Source organism: Dermochelys coriacea, chromosome 3 (assembly GCF_009764565.3).
Source record: "Dermochelys coriacea isolate rDerCor1 chromosome 3, rDerCor1.pri.v4, whole genome shotgun sequence".
NCBI lineage: Eukaryota > Metazoa > Chordata > Testudines > Dermochelyidae > Dermochelys > Dermochelys coriacea.
This window is the reverse complement of record NC_050070.1, coordinates 19,401,085-19,428,204: the sequence shown is the minus strand read 5'-3', so window position 1 is coordinate 19,428,204 and position 27,120 is coordinate 19,401,085.

Sequence of the window (27,120 nt, the reverse complement as noted above, 5' to 3'; positions counted from 1 at the left end):
TTAATGACACAGCTTCAGTTTTGCTTTTCCATCTGAGGTAGATAAATTGAATACCATGCAGCTTATTGTGTGTGGATCTTTTGGATATTTGCAAGAAAAACTTTAAAAATAAAGTTTTCCCTCTTCTCATTGTTCTGAGCGCCAGTCAGTTGACTCTTTCCACGCAAGAGGTGATTGCATTGCAACAGTATTGTATTTCTGTATATCACTGCCCTCTTTACATCCATCCACTAGCTCCTTCTTATCTACCAAATCAGATACAAGCTTCCTGTCTTCAGTATTCAGTGCTGCTTTTCATATCAGATCTATTCTCTTATTCTAACATTCAACGATGCCATTTGTCCACCAATATTGTCGTCCTAGATTGTCTTCTAGGTGTTACCCCCTGGGGAAGGGGGTGTCATGAAAGGGGGTTTGTGAAGTATTGAAATCTTTAGATTGCAAAGAAAAGCTCCTTCCCCTGTCCCTACACATCCATATTCTTCTAGGTCAAGGATTCTCTCTCAAGCTCTTGAAAAACACACACACAGTAAATTACACGGACTTAAATTTGATATAATTGATACATATTTTACTTTTAATTTTATGTTATAGGTCATGAAAGTCTTTGATTTTGAATAAATTGATCATCAGCCAGAAAAGGAAAAATATTGTTCTAGTGCAATTCTCCAACAAACTCCATGTTATGTTCTCCAGTGGCATACCTTATGCACAGGAAGATTTCCCTAAAAAAAAATCTCTAAAGTTATCACCCTCCTTCAACTCCATCCTTAAAACATACCTCTACCTCCATAACATTCCCATCTGACCATGGATAGGCAGGTGATGAGCTGAAGCCACAGCTTACACAAAATGTTTTGTTTTATGATTACCACAGCCTCCCATTCTCCTGACTGCCCCATTGGTCTGTTTCCTCCACCTGTTGCATTTGGTCTTCATTCAAGATTGCTAATTGTTTCAGGGACTAACTTTTTACTATAGCTCCTACAATAAAGGAGTCCGGGTCCTTAACTACCAATGTGGTAAAAATAAAAATAGTAATGTACCCGTGTATACGTTATTAATTCTTTTGGTAAATTCTGACTCTCTATTGAACCATCACTCCTCAGCCAATGGAGAACACATTCACACCTGCTTTGTTACACAATATTTACTTTTCTATATTTCTCATAATACTTTCATGACTTGCAAACAAGGTTAAAAATTTACAAAAAAGTAGATTTCCTTTAATAACATTTGCAACAAGAGACTTGGTTTCTTACACTCACTTGCTATAAACTTAATGTAGACCCAACAATTTTCATTTTTAAAAATTGTTAACATTATATTGCTGCATGGCTGAGAATTTTTATGCCAAGTTTCAGCCCAAAGTAAACTTTTTTAGATGAGTTGCAATCCCCAGAAAATACTGGTTTGTAATGTAAATGCTGACAAGCCCTTAACTATAGAAGCTCTACTAGACTTTGCTATACTGCAGGGTCCCTAACTGAATTTTTACTCTCTAATTTGATGAGAGGATTTTGCTTCCAAATCACTTTTAAAATCCTCCTGATGTGCTTTCCCTTGATTTAAGATAGCAACATTTTCCAATTCAATTATATCCATGTTCACATGGCTTTTTATATTAAATTGTTATGATGTCTGCACTTCTTAAAAGGTACTGGGATCTACTCACTTCCCTATTTTTGCCATATCATAATGTTTCCAGTGATGGGATTGTTATATCTTCTTTAAGCTTATTAATAGATAAGCTCAAAACTTAATGTTTTATTATTTCAGAGTCTTGAACAAAAATTAACTAATTAAAGTTTGTGATACCCCATGGGGCAGGTGTAGTTAGCATAATGATCCCCATTTTACAGATAAGGAAAGTAAGACAGAGCATAAACAGGGCATGCTGTTTCCTTTTAATATTAATGATTTTCATAGTGTTTGTTCATGTGACATACACACACTACTGGACACTATATGTCTGGGAAAATAGCATGTGATTGTAAAGTCACTCAGCTATGTGACTTTAAACTTATATTAACAAATAGATGCAAACAAGCCTTTTGGTTTGGATTTTTTTGTTAGTTACCTAGGAGTAAATATTTGCCATTATAAAAAGCATTCATTTTCATTTACATTAGTAGTGAGACCAGCCCAATTCAAAGTCCAGAATCCAGAAACACTCAAACTTTGAGAAATTTCAGACTCAGATCCAGACTTTGCCTCTCCAGTTCAAATTAATGAAGACAACGGTTTAAAAAACAAACGTTGTATGTGGCTTTACTGTGAAACCATGCTCCTTGCCACAGTTCAATGGTGCCTGAAAAAACAGAAATCCAGATGGAAGAACTTTCTCAGGCTACAAGAAATGGTGTAGCAGATAATGTGATTCATTGCCACTTTGAAATTGAAGTCTTTTGACAATCTGCTGCAGAAGGTTTTACTTTAAAATGCAGGACTGACTCATGGAACATAGCTCAGTTAGAAGCTCTGTTGTTCCTTTGTCATGTCACCCTTTTCCTTCCCACCTACTTTATTTCATTCTGCCTTTGCTTGCCTATACTCTATCTCCCTGCCAATGGATACGCGGGTAGCCAGAAGTCATTTCCAGTTACCATTTAACATATTTCAATAAGTGGGTCTAAAGCTCCCGCCCCTTCAAAATTATCATTAAACCACTGGATGAAATCCAGTGCTATAAGGATTCATTTGATTAGTATCTCAGGGAAACTTTATGGACCGTGCAGATGGGAATCAGATACATCTATAATTTCTCTGGTCCCCTTCGTATGATAGTAGCATTAGTCTAGAATGACAGTATATTTTCTGATAACTTCTATGATCTTTTTCCTGAGGGACTTACACAGCAAAGTGTATTAAACACACTCTCACACATATAGTACGTTGCTCCATTCATCCATCTTGTCGTCTCTGGAGGGATTTTTTTTTCCATTTTGAAATATTGCTCACCTTGTTACCATTCATTTTGTCGACTATTTCCTCTGTGGTTTCAGACATTTTATGCATGGCTGCTTAGGTCTTGTTCTCAGATCCTTTCTGCCTATGCCTAGAATCACTTTTGTCAATGCACTACCACACTCCGTTTCCCACATATAACATTTTAAATTCCTTTTTTTGATCATTTTCCTCCTCTCTCTCAACCTGCCTAGGCTTAAATCAAGGGGATGGGGGATGAGAACCACCACAGAGACACAAGAGAAATAAAAGTGTAAGAAGATACTTAACATGATTTATTGGACAAACTTCTGTTAGTGGAAGGGACAAGCTTTTGAGCTTCCCAGAGCTTTTCCTCTGTGAAACTCAAAAGCTTGTCCTTTCCATCAATATAAGTTAGGCCACTAAAAGATATTACCTTGGCCACCTTGTCTCCGTCATATCCTAAGACCAACACAGCCACAACAACACTGCAAACACCTTATCATGACTGCAGATTCATTTTTCCATTATAGTTAGGATTGTCTATAAGTCTAGGTCTGATCCAAAGCTGATTGAAGTCAATGGAAAAAATCTGTTGCCCTTTTGCTGAGCCATAGCAGATTTTCAGGATTTGCAGGTCAGTTTCCCATTTGGATCACTAATCAGTGGCATAAATCCAGGGTTTTTTCCTAGTGTCATTTGTTTATTTGCAAAATCTACACAAGTCCTGTTTCTCTGACCTCTCTGGGGTCTCACACAAAACCAACCTAAATGGGGATCTGGGTGCTTATCTATCAACGAACCCAACAGGTGAGCCACTAGCCCTTTTTGGCGTAACAACTCCACACCACTTCGGTGGTCTCAGAACTGGACCCTCTGCACTGTGATTCCTCATTCCGGATATGTAATGTACAATCACGGAATCGAGTGGGATGAGAATGAGAGGCAGGTAAACAGCAGCCAATCAGCAGGCCCCATCCCCCTTTACTCAGTCAAGCGTTAAGCAGAGAACCAAAGAAGGGTGTTATGGGGCAGTTCCCCACTCTGCCAGGCATGCATTTGGACTTCTCTCATTCCTTTACTGTCCAGTCAAAAGATATCCCCCTAGTTAAGGAGGTAAAAGGGTATTGTTAGTGTAACACCGACAGACCCTTGTCACTGGTGGGTGGGATCGAACCTGCGACCTCGGGAGCTTAGTGCATGAGCCTCTACAGCATGAGGTAAAAGCCACCTCGCTGTTAGCTAAGGCTGAGAGCAAACTCATTCATCTCTCTCTCTAAGTGGTTTCGGTGCCACTAGGTGGGACAGAATACCACACCCAGGAGGTGCGTGGGTTACATTAGCACCATTAGCTTCAAGCACTATTAAAAACTTTATGGTTGTCTACCGGGTTTAGAACCAGGCTGGTTAAGGGAAATCTTTCTTTTTGATATCACATCATCATATCTAGAATACTTGAAATTGTAGTTACAAGTGTTCCTACAATTCTGAATCACAAAAATAGATTGGTTGAAACCATCCATGCCTCTTTGCTATTATAACTTATTAGTCTTCCATAAAGACTATGCTGCATCAAAGGTTACTGCTTAAAAATATTTTCCATGGCTCCTGAAGAAAGCTGGATATGTTTAATCCCTCGTATTCATGAAGACAAATTGCATTTTTAAATTCTCCTAATGAAGCAGTATTCATCAGACCTCCCTCATCTATCTTTTCAGATTGAGTTTCAGTGCACAGACAAGAAGATTAATGCCTCTGAACTTTCCAACACTTTTAGTTCTGTTATGGTATTACCACAGTGTGATGAATTAAATCAATATGATTACTAGTGAGTTCAGAAACATTTTAAATGTTATGATGTTTGCCCTTTTTGCCTTTCTATTTTAGAACTATAGAGCTCAAAATAAAGTTACTGCAATTTGGGAAGTAACTTTGAATCTCTCTTCCAGATTCACAGCCCTAGTTATGAATGGGATATGGGAAATGGAGGCAAATGTTATCAATATCATATTCCTTGCAAGTACCCAAAGATTTTCAAAAATGACTTGTGATTTTGGATTCTTCTGTTTTTGGGGTCCCAATTTGAAAAATCTTGGGTTGCGGTGGATTCTCCATCACTGACAACTTTTAAATCAAGATTAGATGTTTTCCTAAAATATTTATGATCTGGGAATTATCTTGGGGAAGTTCTGTGACCTGTATGATACAGGAGGTCAGGCTAGATGATAACTATGGTGCTCTTCTGGCCTATGAATCTGAGGGCAGATGCTCATATTTTCTGGGAGTGAACAATGAAGTGGCAAAGTTTGCAGATGATACAAAATTATGCAAGATAGTTAAGTTTAAAGCTGACTGTGATGAGTTATAGGGGGTTTCACAAAACTAGGTAACTGGACAACAAAATGGCACATGAAATTCAACATTAGTGCAAAGTAATGAATATTGGAAAAAATAATCCCAGCTACACATATATAATGATGGGTTTTAAATTAGATGTTACCATTCAAGAAAGAGATCTTGGAGTCTTCATGGATAGTTGTATGAAAACTTCAGCTCAGTGCACAGCAATGATCAAGAAGGCTAACAGAATGTTAGCAACTATTAGAAAAGGAATAGAAAATAAGATAGAAAATATAATAATGCTACTATATAAATCCATAGTGCATCCACATTTTAAATACTATATCCAGTTCTGGTCACCCTAGCTCAGATAGGATATAGTGGAACTGGAAAGGATTTAGAGAAGGGGAACAAAAATGTTTGCGTGTCAATGGCTTCCGTATGAGGAGAGAATAAGAAGATTAGGGTCTGTTCATCTTAGAAAATAGATGATTAAGGGAGGATATGATAGAGCTCTATAAAATCATGACTGGTGTGGGAAAAGTGAATAGAGAAGTGGTATATATCTTTTCCTCAATACAAAATCCAGGGGTTACCTGACGAAATTAGTAGGCAGCAGGTTTAATACAAACAAGAGGAAGTACTTTTTCACCCAATGAACACTTAACTTGTGGAATTCATTGCTATGGGATGTTGTAATGGCCAGAATTATAACTGGGTTCAAAAAATAATTAGATATGTTTATAAAGGATAGGCCAATCAATGGCCAAGACGATTATTAGACATGATTGGGGATGCAACCACATGCTCAGGGTGACCCTAGACCTCTCACGGCCAAAAGACAGGAGGGAAAGACTGGTGTGGCTCTCCCAAAAAATCGCTCTGTTCTGTATACTGTCCCTGAGGCTCTGATACTGGCCACCATTGGAAACAGGATTACTGGGCTAGAGGCACCATTGATATGATCCAGTATGGCAGTTCTTATGTTCTTAATCAGTCAATCAAGTTAGCCTTTGCAACATTGAGGAATCCAAAATCAGTAGTCATATTTGAGAATCTTGACATTCATGCCCTAAATTCTATATTTTCAGCACCTAAATAGGTGACCTGATTTGCAGAAATACTGCATCCCATAGGCCCTGCTGAGACTATTAAATGTCATGAACATTTTTGAGGACCAGATTCTACTACTTCATTCATGCTGAATAGTACCTTACTTCATGAGTAGTTCCACTGACTTCAATGAAACTATTTGTGGAGTATGGGGCTTCTGGGTGTGAGTAAGGATATAAGATTCTGGCCAATGTCTTTGCATCTCTGTCCTAGTCGTTCGTTTTTCACAATTAGGCTAGTGAACAAATCTCTTGACAGGACTGTGCATGGAAAGAGCTTGCATTGGAGATATTTGATGAAAGTTACTTTCCAATGTGTAAATAAGATGCTTTTAATCAGAAACTTGATTTGAATAGCGGGTTTCATGCAATCAGAGAGCAGAAACAATACATTATACATGGTAATCTAAACATTATAACTCAAAAGTATTGGAGCCTGAGAAACACTGACAATCATAGCAGTTGTAGGACTACAAGGGACGTCCAGAGGTCATCTCGTCCAGTCCCCTGCACTCAGGGTAGGACTAATTATTAGCTAGGCCATCTCCGACGGGTATTTGTCTAACCTGCTCTTAAAAACCTCCAATTATGGACATTCCGTAACCTCCCTAGGCAAATAATTCCAGTGCTTATCTACCCTGATGATTAGGAAGTTTTTCCTAATGTCCAACCTAAACTTCCCTTGCTGCGATTTAAGACTATTGCTTCTTGTCCTAATCTCAGAGGTTAAGGAGAACAATTTTTCTCCCTCTTGTAACAACCTTTTATGTATTTGAAAACTGTTATCATGTCCATCCTCAGTCTTCTCTTCTACAGACTAAACAAACCAATTTTTTTCAGTATTTTCTCACAGGTCGTGTTTTCTACACATTTAATCATTTTTGTCCCTCTCCTCTGGACTTTCTCCAATTTGTCCACATCTTTCCTGAAATGTGGTACCCAGAACTGGACACAATACTCCAGTTGAAGCCTTATTAATGCAGAGTAGAGGAGAAAAAATACTTCTTGTGTCTTGCTTACAACACTCCTGCTAATACATCCCAGAATGATTTTCGCTTTTTAACCCGATAGTGTTACGCTGTTAACTCATATTTAGCTTCTGATTCACGATGACCACCAGTAGTCTTTCTGCAGTACTCCTTCTTAGGCAGTCATTTCCCATTTTGTATGTGTATAACTGATTGTTTCTTCCTAAGTGGCGTAATTCACGTTTGTCCTTTTTGAATTTCATCCTATATACTTCCAACCATTTCTCCAGTCTGTACAGGTCATTTAAATTTTAATCCTATCCTTTAAAGCACTTGCAACCCCACCCAGTGTGGCATCATCCACAAATTTTATAAGTGTAGTCTCCATGCCATTATCTAAATCATTGATGAAGATAATGAACAGAGGACCCATTACCGATCCCTGCGGATCTCACTTGATATGCTCTTCCAGCTTTGACTATGAACCAGTGAGAACTATTCTCTGGGAATGGTTTTCCAACCAGTTATGCACCGACCTTACAGTAACTCCATCTAGATTGTATTTCCCTAGTAATTTGTTTATTAGATGGTCAGGTGAGACAGTATCAAAGGCATTACTAAAGTGAAGATATACCACATTTATCACTTCTCCCCCACCCCATCTACAAGTCTTGTTACCCTGTCAAAGAAAGCTATAAGGTTGGTTTTACATGATTTGATCTTGACAAATCCATGTTCACTGTTACTTATTACTTTATCATCTTCTAGGTGTTTGCAAATGGATTGCTTGATGATTTGCTCAATTTTTTTTCTGGCTAATGAAGTTAAGCTTTTTGAGAGACTTTTTTTTGGTTTCTGATAATTGAAGATCTCCTGGTTAAGTCAGGTGGTCTCTTTCCTACACAGTGGACTAGATTGCTCTTGTGTCCTTAATAATTTCTCTTTGAAAAACTGCCAACTCTCTTGAACTATTTTTCCCCTGAATTTCCTAAAGTCTGCCTTCTTGAAATACATTGTCTTGATTCTGCTGTTTCCCTCCTACCATTCCTTAGAATCATAAACTATGTCATTTCATGATCACTTTCACACACACTGCCTTCCACTTCCAAATTCTCAACAAGTTCCCTCCCTATTTGTCAAAATCAAATCTAGAACACCCTCTCCCTTGGTAGCTTTCTCCACACTCTGAAATGCAAAATTATCTCCAGTGCATTACAAAAACTTGTTAGATAATGTGTGCTATAAAGTAATATCTTGTAATGTCCAGACAAAACCTCATGGAATTAAGATAAATTTTACAGAATTTAGTTAAACCTTACTGAATTAGGGTTAACACTTTTGGGGCACATTGTATTAAAATACAGTAGTGTATGTATTGTTGTTATATTGTGTTATATATATCTTGTCTACTAAGGAGGGGGATGCTAAGGAACTTCCCAGGGCACAGAAGCAAATTCCTTCCCAGGGACTAGGTGAACAACCCTCTGCGGGAACTACAAGAGTGGAGTCCAGCAGGCCACAACCAGCAACTGGCTGCTAGTACTTCTCATTTATTATACCGTTATCTTTGCTTTGAGGATGAGACTGAGTCAAAATCAGAATACTGGGACTTGTATACTGCAAAAAGTACAACAGGTTGCCCAGGACCAATAAGCACGATGACGCACAGACATCCAACTGCTAGAACACCTAAAACAAAATTTACCTCTGGAGGAGATTGACTGTTGGAGTTAATCATGGGTTTCTCTTGGAACTTCATACCAATTCTTTAGCAAATTCTTCCCTGGATTCCCCTTTTTCTAATGTTTTAACTATTCTAAGTGCCAGTGCCCTGCTAAATATTGTTTGGCATTGGAGAGAAAAGATGGAGATAAAACCTGAAACAGGGTCTGAGGTAATTTTGGTTTGGAAATATACATAAAAACAGGAAACACCAGTAGCTACAACATGAAAATAAATTGAATTTTCCAAATACACTAATGGGACTGCACTAACTTTACACTACATACCTTTACCCATGTCAGGTAGATACAGGTGGGAATTTGCGCAAGAACTCACAGTCCCGAATTTCCTGACAATTGCATTTGGTGGAGATATATCAGAATTAAACCTTCAAACACAAGAAAACAATTCACAAATGACGTTTTAGAGATTATGGACTTGGGCTCCAATCCTGAGCTCATCCACAGCCCTATGCAACACGTTAAGGGAATTAGAGAGGAAGATGTTTTGAAATAAGATACCTTTGGGTATGTCTACACTATGAAATTAGGTCGAATTTATAGAAGTCAGTTTTGTAGAAAGCGTTTTTATACAGTTGAGTGTGTGTGTCCCCTCACAAATGCTCTAAGTGCATGTAGTCAGCGGACTGTGTCCACAGTACTGAGGCAACCGTCGACTTCCGGAGTTTTGCACTGTGGGTAGCTATCCCACAGTTCCTGCAGTCTCCATCACCCATTTGAATTCTGGGTAGAAATCCCAGTGCCTGATGTCACGCGTGGTTCTAGGTACATATCGTCAGGCCCCCGTTCCCTCTTTCCCTCTGTAAAAGCAAGGGCAGACAATCATTTTGCACCTTTTTTCTTGAGTTACCTGTGCAGACACCATACCATGGCAAGCATGGAGCCCACTCAGCTAACCGTCACCGTATGTCTCCTAGGTGCTGGCGGACACGGTACTGCATTGCTACACAGCAGCAGTATATTGCCTTCTGGCAGCAGACAGTACAGTATGACTGGTAGCCATCGTCGACGTAGTCCTGGGTGCTCTTTTAACCGGGCACGTAGGCAAACATGGGAGTGACTCATCCAGGTCATTTCCTTTGTTTCGATTCATGGCAATTGAGTTCTACCGGCAGTGCACTGTCTTAATCAGCAGCCAGCAGAAGATGATGGCCAGCAGTCATACTGCACCGTCTTCTGCTGAGCACCCAGGAGGTGACAATGGCTAGCGGTCGTACTGCACAATCTGCTGCCAGCAAGATGTATAAAGATAGATGAAGTGGCTCAAAACAAGAAATAAACCAGATTTGTTATGTATTCATTTTCTCCTCCCTCCCTCCCTCTGTGAAATCAATGGCCTGCTAAACCCAGTTTTGAGTTCTATCCTTGAGGTTTTGAGTTCTATCCTTAAGGTGGCCATTCAGTTTCTCGCAAAGCCATCCCCTTTGTTGATTTTAATTCCCTGTAAGCCAACCCTGAAAGCCATGTCGTCAGTCGCCCCTCCCTCCGTCAGGGCAACGGCAGACAATCATTCTGCGCCTTTTTTCTGTGCAGACGCCATACCTCGGCAAGCATGGAGCCCACTCAGATCACTTTGGCAATTAGAAGCACATTAAACACCACACGCATTATCCAGCAGTATATGCAGCACCAGAACCTGGCAAAGCGAATCCGGGCGAGTAGGTGACGTCAGCGCGGTTACGAGAGTGATGAGGACATGGACACAGACTTCTCTCAAAGCATGTGCCCTAGCAATGTGGGCATCATGGTGCTAATGGGGCAGGCTCATGTGGTGGAATGCTGATTCTGGGCCCGGGAAACAAGCACAGACTGGTGGGACCGCATAGTGTTGCAGGTCTGGGATGATTCCCAGTGGCTGCGAAACTTTCGCATGCGTAAGGGCACTTTCATGGAACTTTGTGACTTGCTTTCCCCTGCCCTGAGGTGCAAGAATACCAAGATGAGAGCAGCCCTCACAGTTGAGAAGCGAGTGGCAATAGCACTGTTGAAGCTTGCAATGCCAGACAGCTACCGGTGCGTCAGGAATCAATTTTGAGTGGGAAAATCTACTGTGGGAGCTGCTGTGATGCAAGTAGCCAACGCAATCAAAAGATCTGCTGCTATCAAGGGTAGTGACCCTGGGAAATGTGCAGGTCATAGTGGATGGCTTTGCTGCAATGGGATTCCCTAACTTTGGTGGGGCCATAGACAGAACCCATATCTCTATCTTGGCACCGGAGCACCAAGCCAGTGAGTACATAAACCGCAAGGGGTAGTTTTCAATAGTGCTGCAAGCACTGGTGGATCACAAGGGACGTTTCACCAACATCAACGTGGGATGGCTGGGAAAGGTACATGATGCTCGCATCTTCAGGAACTCTTGTCTGTTTCAAAAGCTGCAGGAAGGGACTTTCTTCCCAGACCAGAAAATAACCATTCGGGATGTTGAAATGCCTATTGTTATCCTTGGGGACCCAGCCTACCCCTTAATGCCATGGCTCACGAAGCCATACATAGGCAGCCTGTAGAGCAGTTAGGAGCTGTTCAACTACAGGCTGAGCAAGTGAAGAATGGTGATAGAATGTGCATTTGGATGTTTAAAAGTGTGCTGGCGCAGTTTACTGACTCAGTTAGACGTCAGTGAAACCAATATTCCCACTGTTATTACTATGCTTGCTGTGCACTCCACAATATCTGTGAGAGTAAGGGAGAGACATTTATGGTGGGGTGGGAGGTTGAGGCAAATTGCCTGGCTGCTGGTTACGCACAGCCAGACACCAGGGCGGTTAGAAGAGTGCAGGAGGGTGCACATCGAAGAAGATTTGAAAAACAGTTTCATGACTGGCCAGGCTACTGTGTGAAAGTTCTGTTTCTCCTTGATGAAACCCCCCGCCCCTTTGTTCACTCTACTTCCCTGTAAGCTAGCCACCCTCCCCACCTCCCTTCGATCACTGCTTGCAGAGGTAATAAAGTCATTGTTGCGTCACATTCATGCATTCTTTATTAATTCATCACAGAAATAGGGGGATAATTACCAAGGTAGCCCGGGAGGGGAAGGGAGGAGGGAAGGATAAGGCCACACAGCACTTTAAAATTTTAAACTTTAAAACTTACTGAATGCCAGCCTTCTGTTACTTGGGCAATCCTCTGGGGTGGAATGCCTGGGTTGCCAGAGGCCCCCCCACCGCGTTCTTGGGCGTCTGGGTGAGGAGGCTATGGAACTTGGGGAGGAGGGTGGTTGGTTACACAGGGGCTGTAGCGGTGGTCTGTGCTCCTGCTGCCTTTTCTGCAGCTCAACCATACGCTGTAGCATATTAATTTGATTCTCCAGCAGCCTCAGCATTGAATCCTGCCTCCTCTCATCACGCTGCTGCCACCTTTCAGCTTCAGCCCTCTCTTCAGCCCACCACTTACTCTCTTCAGCCCACTACCTCTCCTCCCGGTCATTTTGTGCTTTCCTGCACGCTGACATTGTCTGCCTCCATGCATTCGTCTGTGGTCTGTCAGTGTGGGAGGACAGCATGAGCTCAGAGAATATTTCTTTGCTAGTGCGTTTTTTTTCACCTTCTAATCTTCGCTAGACTCTGGGAAGGAGAAGATCCTGTGATCCTTGAAACACATGCAGCTGGTGGAGAAAAAAAAAGGGACAGTGGTATTTGAAAAGACACATTTTATAGAACAATGGGTACATTCTTTCATGGTAAACCTTGCTGTTAACATTACATACATAGCACATGTGCTTTCGTTACAAGGTTGCATTTTGCTTCCCCCCACCACGTGGCTAACAGCGGGGAACATTTCTATTCAGCCATAGGCAAACAGCCCAGCAGGAACGGGCACCTCTGAATGTCCCCTTAAGAAAAGCACCCTATTTCAACCAGGTGACCATGAATGATATCACTCTCCTGAGGATAACACAGAGAGATAAAGAATGGATGTTGTTTGAACGCCAGCAAACATACACTGCAATGCTTTGTTCTACAATGATGCCCGAGTATGTGCTACTGGCCTGGAATGGTAAAGTGTCCTACCATGGTGGATGGAATAAGGCTGCCCTCCCCAGAAACCTTTTGCAAAGGCTTTGGGAGTATATCCAGGAGAGCCACGAATGCCAGGGCAAATTAATCATTAAACATGCTGGCTTTTAAATCTTGTACAGTATTTTAAAAGGTACACTCACTAGAGGTCCCTTTTCCACCTGGTGGGTCTGGGAGGCAGCCTTGGGTGTGTTCAGGGGGCACTGGCTCCAGGTCCAGGGTGAGAAACAGTTCCTGGCTCTCGAGAAAACCAGTTTCTCCACTTGTTTGCTGTGAGCTATCTACAACCTCATCATCATCGTCTTCTTCATCCCCAAAACCTACTTCTGTGTTGCCTCCATCTCCATTGAAGGAGTCAAACAACACGGCGGGGGTAGTGGTGGCTGAACCCCCTAAAATGGCATGCAGCTCATCATAGAAGCGGCATGTTTGGGGCTCTGACCCAGAGTGGTCATTCGCCTCTCTGGTTTTCTGGTAGGCTTGCCTCAGCTCCTTAAGTTTCACTCGGCTCTGCTTCGGGTCCCTGTTATGGCCTCTGTCCTTCATGCCCTGGGAGATTTTCACAAATGTTTTGGCATTTCGAAAACTGGAACAGAGTTCTCATAGCACAGATTCCTCTCCCCATACAGCGATCAGATCCCGTACCTCCCGTTCGGTCCATGCTGGAGCTCTTTTGCGATTCTGGGATTCCATCATGGTCACCTCTGTTGATGAGCTCTGCATGGTCACGTCTGCTGATGAGCTCTGCATGGTCACCTGCAGCTTGCCACACTGGCCAAACAGGAAATTGAAATTCAAAAGTTTGCGGGCCTTTTCCTGTCTACCTGGTCAGTGCATCTGAGTTGAGAGTGCTGTCCAGAGCGGTCACAATGGAGCACTCTGGGATAGCTCCTGGAGGCCAATACCATCTAATTGCATCCACAGTACCCCAAATTTGACCCAGCAAAACTGATTTTGGCGCTAATCCCCTTGTCGGAGGTGGAGTAAGGAAATCGATTTTAAGAGCCTTTTAAGTAAAAAAAAAAGGGCTTCGTCATGTGGACGGGTGCAGGGTTAAATCGATTCAACTCTGCTAAATTCGACCTCAATGCCTAGTATAGACCAAGGCTTCAAGTATAAGTTGGCAGGAGTAACTTCACTGCAATATAGCAGCTGGAAAAAGGTGTTGCCCATGCATAATGACTCAAAGGGGGGAGAATGTAAACCCTATGCCTCCTCAACTACAAATTCAATTTCTCTCATGCATGTAGGGTGACTAGACAGCAAGTGTGAAAAATCGGGATGAGGTTGGGGGGGTAATAGGAGCCTATATAAAAAAAGCCCCTATAAAATCGGGACATCTGGTCACCCTACATGCATGGAATACCCTATGGGACTTGGCAAAATAAAGCCAGTTGTGATGATTCCATAACAGGAGGGAGTTTCACCTTACACAAAATTTAATATGAAGATGGGACAATATGGAGTATGTAGCATAGCCACTTTTAAGATGCCTAAATGTGGAAACAAAAAGTATATATTGAAGGTGACATTTGAACTTAAGGTCTATGATCCCATCATTGCTTCTGATTATGATAACCCTGTACACAATGCTGTGACTTGTCCAGCTGTAAGCCTAGGACTCGCAAGTGGTCTCACCATGACTCCTGTGCCAGGAGTATTGGTTAATCAGGTTCGGTTTATGCATATGCCTGTGGTGTTGAATTTGTCTAATTGGTATATGAGTGAATTCAGCTATTGCAAGCATACCAAGATGGCTACCTTCTTTTCAGTGCTCCTGGTGGATAAGATTGCAACTTATCAGCAATAAGTACAAGATTTTCCCAATCTCGGGGCCCACAAATTGTATACTTCTAAAAAGAAATGTGGCTCGGATCCTTTTGGAATCTTGGGACTCATAACATGATTAATTGGCACAGGAATGTCAACTGGAAAATTGGAAAAAATCATGAATCAATTATGTGTTACAGGAGGAAGTTTACCAGGTGGTTAATCCAGTGTTACAGGGAATAAAGGGATTGCCACAGGAGGAGAGATTCACAGTTTATAACATGCATAACAAACCCAACTGTTTAACAAAGACTTAAAACTTAAAAAAGAGATGGTTAAGGGGTGACTTGATTATGGTTTATAAGTACTTACATGAGGAACAAACACGTAAAAATAGGCTCTTCAATCTAGCAGAGAAAGTGAAAACATGATCCAATGGCTCAAAGTTCAAACTAGACAAAATCAGACTGGAAATAAGAGGTAATTTTTTAATGGTGAGAGTAATTAACCATTGGAACAATTTACCATGAGTAGAGGGGAATTCTCCATCATTGACAATTTTTATATGAAGATTGGATGTTTTTCTAAAAGATATACTCTAGGAATTATTTGGGGGAAGTTCTGTGGCAGGTGATATAGAGGAGGTCAGAGTTTAGTAGATGATCACAGTGGTGCCTTCTGGTCTTTTAATCTACAAGCCACATGAGCTGTGTTTCCAATCAAAACTAACCCATTCTGATCAGATTTCATACATAGAATATTTTGAGCAAGCTGCTTGTGAAAAATCTGTAGGACAAGAAGGTTTCATAGGCAGTATTTCGCAAATCATTTCAAATAATCAATAAAATGGAAAAAAAATCACAATCTACTTTGGGTCTTTGGGTATCACCAAAACACAAGTGTGACAGGGTTGGGGGGATCTTATCCAGTGTGGGGTGAGTGTGCTCTGTCTCCCTTAGGGTGTAGGGGTAGGGCATACATAACCTGCATATATGGCTCCATAGCCTTTCACAGATCTTGGGAGACAGGCCAGTCCTTGCTTACAGACAGCGCCCCAGCCTGAAGCAAATACTCACCATCAACCACACACCACACAAAACAACCACTAACCCAGGAACCTATCCTTGCAACGAAGCCCGTTGCCAACTGTGTCCACATATCTATTCAGGGGACACCATCATAGGGCCTAATCAGCATCTAGCACAAAGGGGTCCAGGTCTGGGGCTCCCAGGGCTCCCAGGGATGCGGCGTCTGGGGCTCCCAGGTGCTACAGTAATACAAAGAATAAATAATAATGACAATTAAGAATATAATGTGAATTTGTGAAATTCTCTGATGGGCTTTTGGTGCATGAATCAATAAGCGGATTAAAATTGTCAATGTATTTTTATTCTCTCTTAGAGATATAATATGGGTAATATTCTTCATTTAAAAACTATTCAAAATACAACTCAGTTCATTTAGTAATGTGAGTTAGAAACATTCTTGACTCTATTAGTATGTCATGCAAACATAATTGAATTAAAACTGCTTCTAAAAAAATGGTGAGAAAGGAAGCAGCATTTTGTGACATTTGCACATCTTGCTGAAGGGAAAGACATGTCACATTCTGGTTTTTCTATCAAGGCAAGTCACAGCTAAAAAGCCGTCTTGTTGTATGTCATTGACAGATCTGCCACCTGATGCTGGAGCCCTGGTTCCCACATATATATTAATTAGAAATAGAGCTTTGACTTTGATTTCACTTAATTGACTTCATTGCTGAGACTCCTGATTTATCCTGGCATTAACTAAGAATGGTACAAAGCATGTAATATTGCTGGGCTATATGTAATTTGTAACAATAGTCGTGAATGAAGTTGGGTGAATAATTGATTATGTAACTTTTGCCACTTTTTCTGTTTGCAAATAGACCAGAAACACCATCTTTATTGTTACTTGTTGTGACGGGGCACACTTGCGCACACTGGATAGGGGAGGGTTAACCATACATTGTGGGCCGAGGAAGCCACACCCCCTCAACTCTACTGGGCATGCTCCAAATGCAGCAGTATGAAAGGGAGCAGCTCAGCTCAGTTGAGGCTGACTCTGGAGAGGAAGGATGCACACTGCAGGATCAGCCGAAGCCTGAGGCCATGGGAGCCGGAGACGCTGCATCCCAGGCAGACGGCAGGGTACCCACAGAGGCCTTGCACAGTCTGGAGTCACCAGACTGGGGAACCTGGAGACGGTGGAGACACCTAGATGGCAGGAGCGGGAACCATGGTAGGAAGCATCCCAGGGGAATTAGATAGTGGCCTGGTTAGTGAATGGCAACTTTGAGTCAGCATGGGTTGGTTGGACCACCCTGCAATGCCTGACTCAGTGTCATGTGATCTTGCCACTACCAGGGCCCTGGGTTGGGGCCCAGTGGAGAGGAAGGGCCTGGGCCCCCCTACCTGGGCCACCACCACCACCTCTTTGTGTGTGTGTGGTGGCCCCCCTTCCTCAACTGAGGCCACTTGGCCAGTAGGCCTTACTGCTCCATGGATAGGGGCAAACATATTGACTTTGGCCACTGTTCAGCTAAGAGGGGGGAATCTATGGACTCTGGCTGCTGGGCCTTACTGCCCTGCTGACTGGAGTGAGTCTATTGACTCTGGCCATTGGGCTGCACTGCCCTGCTAATAGGGTGAATTCATTGACTCTGGTCATTAGGCCTCATTTCCCTGATAACAGGGGCAAGTATATTGACTCTGGCTACCGATTTCAGAGTAACAGCCATGTTAGTCTGTATCTTCAAAAAGAAAAGGAGGACTTGTGGCACCTTAGAGACTAACAAATTTATTTGAGCATAAGCTTTTGTGAACTACAGCTCACTTCATCAGATGCATGCAGTGGAAAATACAGTGGGGAGATTTTATATACACAGAGAACATGAAACAATGGGTGTTACCATACACACTGTAACAAGAGTGATCAGGAAAGGTGAGCTATTACCAGTAGCAGAGTGGTGGTGTGGGGACCTTTTGTAGTGACAATCAAGGTGGGCCATTTCCAGCAGTTGACAAGAATGTGTGAGGAACAGTGGGAGGGTGGGGGGGAATAAACAAGGGGAAATAGTTGTACTTTGTGTAATGACACATCCACTCCCAGTCTTTATTCAAGGCGAAGTTAATTGTATCCAGTTTGCAAATTAATTCCAATTCAGCAGTCTCTCCTTGGAGTCTGTTTCTGAAGTTTTTTTTGTGGAAGAATTGCCACTTTTAGGTCTGTAATCGAGTGACCAAAGAGATTGAAGTGTTCTCCGACTGGTTTTTGAATGTTATAATTCTTGACGTCAGATTTGTTTCCATTTATTCTTTTGCATAGAGACTGTCCAGTTTGGCCAATGTACATGGCAGAGGGGCATTGCTGGCACATGATGGCATATATCACATTGGTAGATGTGCAGGTGAACGAGCCCCTGATGACGTGGCTAATGTGATGGTGTCACTTCAATAAATATGTGGACAGAGTTGGCACCAGGCTTTGTTGCAAGGATATGTTTCTGGGTTAGTGTTTTTGTTGTGTGGTGTGTGGTTGCTGGAGAGTATTTGCTTCAGGTTGGGGGGCTGTCTGTAAGTGAGGACTGGTCTGTCTCCCAGGATTTGTGAGAGTGAGGGATCATTTTTTAGGATGGGTTGTAAATCTTTGATGATGCGCTGGAGAGGTTTTAGTTGGGGGCTGAAGGTGACAGCTAGTGGCGTTCTTTTATTTTCTTTGTTGGGCCTGTCCTGTAGTAGGTGACTTCTGGGTACTCTTCTGGCTCTGTCAATCTGTTTTTTCACTTCAGCAGGTGGGTATTGTAGTTTTACGAATGCTTGATGGACATCTTGTAGGTGTTTGTCTCTGTCTGAGGGATTGGAACACATGCAGTTGTATCTTAGAGCTTGGCTGTAGACAATGGATTGTGTGGTGTGTCCTGGATGGAAGCTGGAGGAATGTAGGTAAGTATAGAGGTCAGTAGGTTTCTGGTATAGAGTGGTGTTTATGTGACCATCACTTATTAGCACAGTAGTGTCCTGGAAATGGACCGCTTGTGTGGATTGGTCTAGGCTGAGGTTGATGGTGGGATGGAAATTGTTGAAATCATGGTGGAATTCCTCAAGTGCTTCCTGCTGAAATTATCAGTGATCAAGTAATAGCCAATGTCTTCTTTTCCAGCACAGTGTTACAATGAAACATCCCAATATAATTCAAGATGACATAGCTTGTTACATTTCAAATTCAAATGATAAATTTGGGTGAAAATAATATAATCTCTCAGGATTAAATATATAACTCCTCACACATGATATAAATGTGAACAATCTTCCAATACAGCAAGATTGTCTTAGAAGGGCTGTTTTAGTTATTTGAGGAACTATTCTATAGGTGTCATTTTCAAATACATTCTGTGGTTCTAGCTACACACACACACACACATGCTCACTACCAAACATCTGTTGGAGTAATAAACAAGTGCAAGAATGCTGAGGTAGAAAGAGACACTCCTCTACTAATAATGATTGGAAAACAAAACCAAACCAAAAAGGTTAATACTAATGCAGGATGGTTGTTACAACTCTTGTGGTTTCATTCATTTTCAGGAAGCTGGTACGTGGTTGAAAAGATTAGGTGGTAATGTTATTGTCTTTGAGATTTAATGACAAGGAGCTTGCTGGTTAGCTAGAGGTTACTTGCTTGTAGATATTGAATCTTACATATTGCATGTTTCTGGACTCCCACCCCTGGGTGGCCAGCTAGGAGGGTAGAGGAAAAACAGGCCTCTTTGTCAGGAAAGGTGGCATTGCATAGCCAGAAGCCATCAATCAAGAGCTGCAGCAAAAGTCATGACAGAAGCCACTGCAGAAAAACAAGCCGGCAGCAGCAGCTGTGGTTTCTCCCTTTCCTTCAGTTTTCTGAAGATGGTGGCCTGACTGGTTCCACCCTCTTGAAACTCTTCCTCCAGAATCCCGTGGAGAATTAGAATGGAGAACTCCCCCACTGTCATCACCAAATGGGGTCCGATTAGGTCTCCTTTATACAAATGAAGAACCTCCCCATTCCAGTAACTTTGGGCTTGGAAAGCCCACAGATCCAAAAATATATCCAGTCAGTCCATCCATAGGTATTTTTTAATGTTTGAGATCATAGGTCAGTCCACAGGCATCACCTCAACCACTATAAGAAATCCCAGACTCAAAAATAATTTAAAAAATGCAAAGTTAGCAAAAAGTTGGAAATGAAATCACCAATCACACATTCATTGAGCCATGCCTTGAGAGGGACAATTCCTGTTTTTCAGATGCTTAGAACTTAACCTTTATATTTTGTTACTCACCAGCTGAACTTTGAACAGCATCGTTCTGACACACAAAATCTCTGAGAAATGTTAGACTTTAATTTGGTCAGAGTAAAATGTCTTTTCCTCCTAAAAATTCATTATGATTCAGTTTTTTAAGCAGTCCTATCTGCCTCACAGTTTAGACTGTGTACTAGAATTCTCATTCTGATTTCTTGTGAAACAAATTGTTGTAGAGGCCAATCCTGAGTTCAGTGACACTGATGTAAAACAGGAATAACTCCAGTGAAGTCAATGAGGTTATTCTGGATTTATACCAGTATAAGGGAGAGCAGAATTTGGTTCAAGAATAGCAAAGGTCACAATATAAATACATGACAGTGACTGTAAAAGAGATGGCACCTACTTAACCCATTGTTCTTTCAATTCTAATATTCTAATTGTTCCCTTAATGGGGTAGCAAGATCCCCATTTGTCTAATTTCCTTTTTTATTGGTTTTTTTATCTGATGAATACATTTCCAGTTTTATAAAGTCTAATAGATGGCTGGTCTAATTTGCAGCTTATAAATTATATAGTTATGTATAGTTTGATTATTACATATAAGTCTAATAGACTGGTGATCTTTTTTAGAGATTAGAAATCCTATTCAATTCAGTGTTCTATGGATGATCAATTTTCAGTAGTTATCTACTCTTAAGCTGTGATTTGAGAAATATATATTTGCCTCATGGATGACCAATCTTATTAAAGTGGGAGAAGTGATGCAATTCATAATCAATACCTCTTGAAAAGAGAATGAAAATTAAAACAGTTTTAAAGAAGGCAGGGATCCATCTTTTCTTAAGTAAAGGCCACATTTCTTAAAAAAGAAATGAGACCTTACAATGAAAATGTTCATCATCTACAGTATGCCAGGGAGATCCTATAAAGTTTGCTTTCAGTGCTCAGTTTTCATGCAGTGCTTACTATATCTAGGGACTGAAAGCACAGGAAAAACAGACAGTGAAATTCATTCTTTCCCAAGTCACCTTCCTCTGCTGTTTTGCTAGTGACATCCCCTAAAAGACAGTAAGATTGCTTTTTGTATTTGGATGTAATTTAGTTTCTTTGCTAGCTCTAAACTAAATCCTGCCTGAAATGACGTAATTAGCTGCATGGCAACCAAAGATGTGTCCTTGCCCCTTCACCCATTAACCTGAAATGGGTGGAGTTTCCAGGAATATTGTTTTAGTGCCAGCACAGTTGCATTTCTGATGCACAAATGTGCTTTCCGAAATCCTGTTTGCTTAGATCAATGCAAAATTATCGTAACTGGGCCAAAACAACATAGTTAACACCCATACACTAATTTATTATGGAAATTACCAAGATGCCTCTAATTATCAAAGATAATCTGGTCAGAGCTTGTTTTATGGTTTATTTAAAGGATGGAACCTGTTTACTGAATTCTTGTGAATATTTTCACAGTATCCTCAATGTGTCCCTTCAGAAACATCAGGAAACTTGGGGCAGTTCATTAAATATAAGAGAAAACAATGCTAAGAGGTTTGCAGCTGTAACTTTTGATAACATAGTGTTGCTCTTTGTTATAGTCTAGTAGCAACAATATATAGAGGGGGACAATGAGCCATATTGTGATAGCCTAGTTTATACATTCCCCCTCACTGGGAAAGCTCATCCTAAGCTTCAGAGGTTCATGGCAGTTCAAATCTTTATGTCAGCCCCCACTTTATAATGACATTCCTGGTGGGGCCGTCTGCAGGGATTGAACCGAGGACTCCTGGATCTAACAAAATGAGCTGCTATTGGTTCAGGTAAAATATCAGGTACATGAGTTTAAAGGCAGTGGTAGACTCACAAGCATCTATACATGGTATAGTCACTAGTTGGTGACAAAGAGCCACACAGTGTTAGAAGTAGACCTGGGTGAATAATAGATTTGTCTGTTGACAATTTCAAAAAGTTAAGAAAAAAATCATTTGGGATGAGAAAGAAAATGAAATTTCAAAAAAATATGGCAAATTGAAAAATCAAAAAGTTTTGGGACAAACAACTTCATTTCAACAAAATTGAAACATTTTGTATCATCTTTGGCCATTTTAAAAGGTTTCTGAATTTTTAAAATTAAAATTTGGGCTGTCAAGAGAGTAAAAATATTAATCAAGATTAATCGCGCAATTTAAAAAAATTTGATTAATCGCACTGTTAAATAATAAAAGAATACCACATATTTAAATAGTTTTGGATGTTTTCTACATTTTCAAATATATTGATTTCAATTACAACACAGAATACAAAGTGTATTGTGCTCACTTTATATTTATTTTTGATAACAAGTATTTGCACTGTAAAAAAACAAAAGAAATAGTTTTTCGATTCACCTAATACTAGTACTGTAGTGCAATATCTTTATCATGAAAGTTGAACTTAAAAATGAAGAATTATGTAAAAAACCTCTGCATTCAAAAATTAAACAATGTAAAATTTTAGAGCCTGCAAGTCCTCTCAGTCCTACTTCCTGTTCAGCCAATCGCTCAAACAAGTGTGTTTACATTTGCAGGCGATAAAGATAATGTTGCCCACTTTTGATTTACAATGTTACCTGAAAGTGAGAACAGGTGTCCTCATGGCACTGTTGTAGCCAGCGTCACAAAACATTTATGTGCCAGATGTGCTAAAGACTGATATGTCCCTTCATCTTCAACCACCATTCCATAGGACATGTGTCTATGCTGATGACAGGTTCTGCTCAATAACAATCCAAAGCAGTGCGGACCTACGGATGTTCATTTTCATTATCTGAGTCAGATACCACCAGCAGAAGGTTGATTTTCATTTTTGGTGGTTTGGGTTCTGTAGTTTCCACATTGAAGTGTTGCTCCTTTAAGAAGTCTGAAAGCATGCTCCACACCTCATCCCTCTCAGATTTTGGAAGACACTTCAGATTCTTAAACTTTGGGTTAAGTGCGGTAGCTATCTTTAGAAATCTCACATTGGTACAGTACCTTCTTTACGTTTTGTCAAATCTGCAGTGAAAGTCTTGTTAAAATGAACATGTGCTGGGTCATCATCTGAGACTGATGTAACATGAGATATATGGCAGAAGGCAGGTAAAACAGAGCAGGGGACATACAATTCTCCCCTAAGGAGTTCAGTCACAAATTTAATTAATTTTTTTAACGAGCAGCATCAGCATGCAAGCATGTCCTCTGGAATGGTGGCTGAAGCATGAAGGGGCATATGAATGTTTAGCATTTCTGGCATGTAAATACCTTCCAATGCAGGCTACAAAAGTGCCATGCAAATGCCTGTTCTCACTTTATGGTGACATTGTAAATAAGAAGAGGGCAGCATTATCTCCTGTAAATGCAAACCAACTTGTTTGTTATAGTGACTGGCTAAACAGGAAGTAGGACTGAGTGGACATGTAGGCTCTAAAGTTTTACACTGTTTTGTTTTTTAGTGTAGTTATGTAACCAAAAAAATCTACATTTGTAAATTGCACTTTCATGATAAAAAGATTGCACTACAGTACTTGTATGAGGTAAATTGAAAAATACTATTTCTTTATTATTTTTACAGTGCAAATATTTGTAATAAAAAATAATATACACTCTGATTTCAATTACAACACAGAATACAATATATATATTGTATGGAATAACAGAGACTTGGTGGGATAACTCACATGACTGGAGTACAGTCATGGATGGTTATAAACTGTTCAGGAAGGACAGGCAGGGCAGAAAAGGTGGGGGAGTAGCACTGTATGTAAGGGAGCAGTATGACTGCTCAGAGCTCCGGTACGAAACTGTGGAAAAACCTGAGTGTCTCTGGATTAAGTTTAGAAGTGTGTGCAACAAGAGTGATGTCATGGTGGGAGTCTGCTATAGACCACCGGACCAGGGGGATGAGGTGGATGAGGCTTTCTTCCGGCAACTCACGGAAGCTACTAGATCGCATGCCCTGATTCTCATGGGTGACTTTAATTTTCCTGATATCTGCTGGGAGAGCAATACAGCGGTGCATAGACAATCCAGGAAGTTTTTGGAAAGCGTAGGGGACAATTTCCTGGTGCAAGTGCTAGGGGAGCCAACTAGGGGGAGCGCTTTTCTTGACCTGCTGCTCACAAACCGGGTAGAATTAGTGGGGGAAGCAAAAGTGGATGGGAATCTGGGAGGCAGTGACCATGAGTTGGTTGAGTTCAGGATCCTGACGCAGGGAAGAAAGGTAAGCAGCAGGATACGGACCCTGGACTTCAGGAAAGCAGACTTTGACTCCCTCAGGGAACAGATGGCCAGGATCCCCTGGGGGACTAACATGAAAGGGAAGGGAGTCCAGGAGAGCTGGCTGTATTTCAAGGAATCCCTGTTGAGGTTACAGGGACAAACCATCCCGATGAGTCGAAAGAATAGTAAATATGGCAGGCGACCAGCTTGGCTTAATGGTGAAATCCTAGCGGATCTTAAACATAAAAAAGAAGCTTACAAGAAGTGGAAGGTTGGACATATGACCAGGGAAGAGTATAAAAATATTGCTCGGGCATGTAGGAAAGATATCAGGAGGGCCAAATCGCACCTGGAGCTGCAGCTAGCAAGAGATGTCAAGAGTAACAAGAAGGGTTTCTTCAGGTATGTTGGCAACAAGAAGAAAGCCAAGGAAAGTGTGGGCCCCTTACTGAATGAGGGAGGCAAGCTAGTGACAGAGGATGTGGAAAAAGCTAATGTACTCAATGCTTTTTTTGCCTCTGTTTTCACTAACAAGGTCAGCTCCCAGACTGCTGTGCTGGGCAACACAAAACGGGGAAGAGATGGCCAGCCCTCTGTAGAGATAGAGGTGGTTAGGGACTATTTAGAAAAGCTGGACGTGCACAAGTCCATGGGGCCGGACGAATTGCATCCGAGAGTGCTGAAGGAATTGGCGGCTGTGATTGCAGAGCCCTTGGCCATTATCTTTGAAAACTCGTGGCGAACGGGGGAAGTCCCGGATGACTGGAAAAAGGCTAATGTAGTGCCCATCTTTAAAAAAGGGAAGAAGGAGGATCCTGGGAACTACAGGCCGGTCAGCCTCACCTCAGTCCCTGGAAAAATCATGGAGCAGGTCCTCAAAGAATCAATCCTGAAGCACTTAGAGGAGAGGAAAGTGATCAGGAACAGTCAGCATGGATTCACCAAGGGAAGGTCATGCCTGACTAATCTAATCGCCTTTTATGATGAGATTACTGGTTCTGTGGATGAAGGGAAAGCAGTGGATGTATTGTTTCTTGACTTTAGCAAAGCTTTTGACACGGTCTCCCACAGCATTCTTGTCAGCAAGTTAAGGAAGTATGGGCTGGATGAATGCACTATAAGGTGGGTAGAAAGCTGGCTAGATTGTCGGGCTCAACGGGTAGTGATCAATGGCTCCATGTCTAGTTGGCAGCCGGTGTCAAGTGGAGTGCCCCAGGGGTCGGTCCTGGGGCCCGTTTTGTTCAATATCTTCATAAATGATCTGGAGGATGGTGTGGATTGCACTCTCAGCAAATTTGCGGATGATACTAAACTGGGAGGAGTGGTAGATACGCTGGAGGGGAGGGATAGGATACAGAAGGACCTAGACAAATTGGAAGATTGGGCCAAAAGAAATCTAATGAGGTTCAATAAGGATAAATGCAGGGTCCTGCACTTAGGATGGAAGAATCCAATGCACCGCTACAGACTAGGGACCGAATGGCTCGGCAGCAGTTCTGCGGAAAAGGACCTAGGGGTGACAGTGGATGAGAAGCTGGATATGAGTCAGCAGTGTGCCCTTGTTGCCAAGAAGGCCAATGGCATTTTGGGATGTATAAGTAGGGGCATAGCGAGCAGATCGAGGGACGTGATCGTTCCCCTCTATTCGACACTGGTGAGGCCTCATCTGGAGTACTGTGTCCAGTTTTGGGCCCCACACTACAGGAAGGATGTGGATAAATTGGAAAGAGTACAGCGAAGGGCAACAAAAATGATTAGGGGTCTAGAGCACATGACTTATGAGGAGAGGCTGAGGGAGCTGGGATTGTTTAGTCTGCAGAAGAGAAGAATGAGGGGGGATTTGATAGCTGCTTTCAACTACCTGAAAGGGGGTTTCAAAGAGGATGGCTCTAGACTGTTCTCAATGGTAGCAGATGACAGAACGAGGAGTAATGGTCTCAAGTTGCAATGGGGGAGGTTTAGATTGGATATTAGGAAAAACTTTTTCACTAAGAGGGTGGTGAAACACTGGAATGCGTTACCTAGGGAGGTGGTAGAATCTCCTTCCTTAGAGGTTTTTAAGGTCAGGCTTGACAAAGCCCTGGCTGGGATGATTTAACTGGGACTTGGTCCTGCTTTGAGCAGGGGGTTGGACTAGATGACCTTCTGGGGTCCCTTCCAACCCTGATAATCTATGATTCTATGATTCTATGATATATGAAAATGTAGAAAAATATCCAAAATATTTAATACATTGCAAATGATATTCAATTGTTTAACAGTGTGATTAAAACAGTGCGATTAATCATGATTAATTTTTGAGTTAATCACGTGAGTTAACTGTGATTGATCAACAGCAGTAATTAAAATAAATTTTGAAACACAAAGTAATTCTAACCAGAAAACCCCAAAACACTTTATGTAAAAATATCAAAATGCAGTATTTTGATTTTTACTATTTTTGTGTTTTAAACAAGAGTTTTGGTGAAATTCATGAAATGTTTTAGTGTTGCCAAATCTGAAATGTTTGCCAAAAATTAAAAAAGTTTCAGACAAAAAAATTTGCAGCAAAAAAAAAAAAAAAACTTCTTGGTAGTCTTGGACTAATGAGAGTTGTATATGGCAGTGTGTCTTTAGAATTCCCCTCCTCCCCTATTCTGTGCATAGGTCAGAAGACAGCCCCTGCAAGGATTTCTTTTTTATAACCCTGTAGAACAGAAGAAGCTAT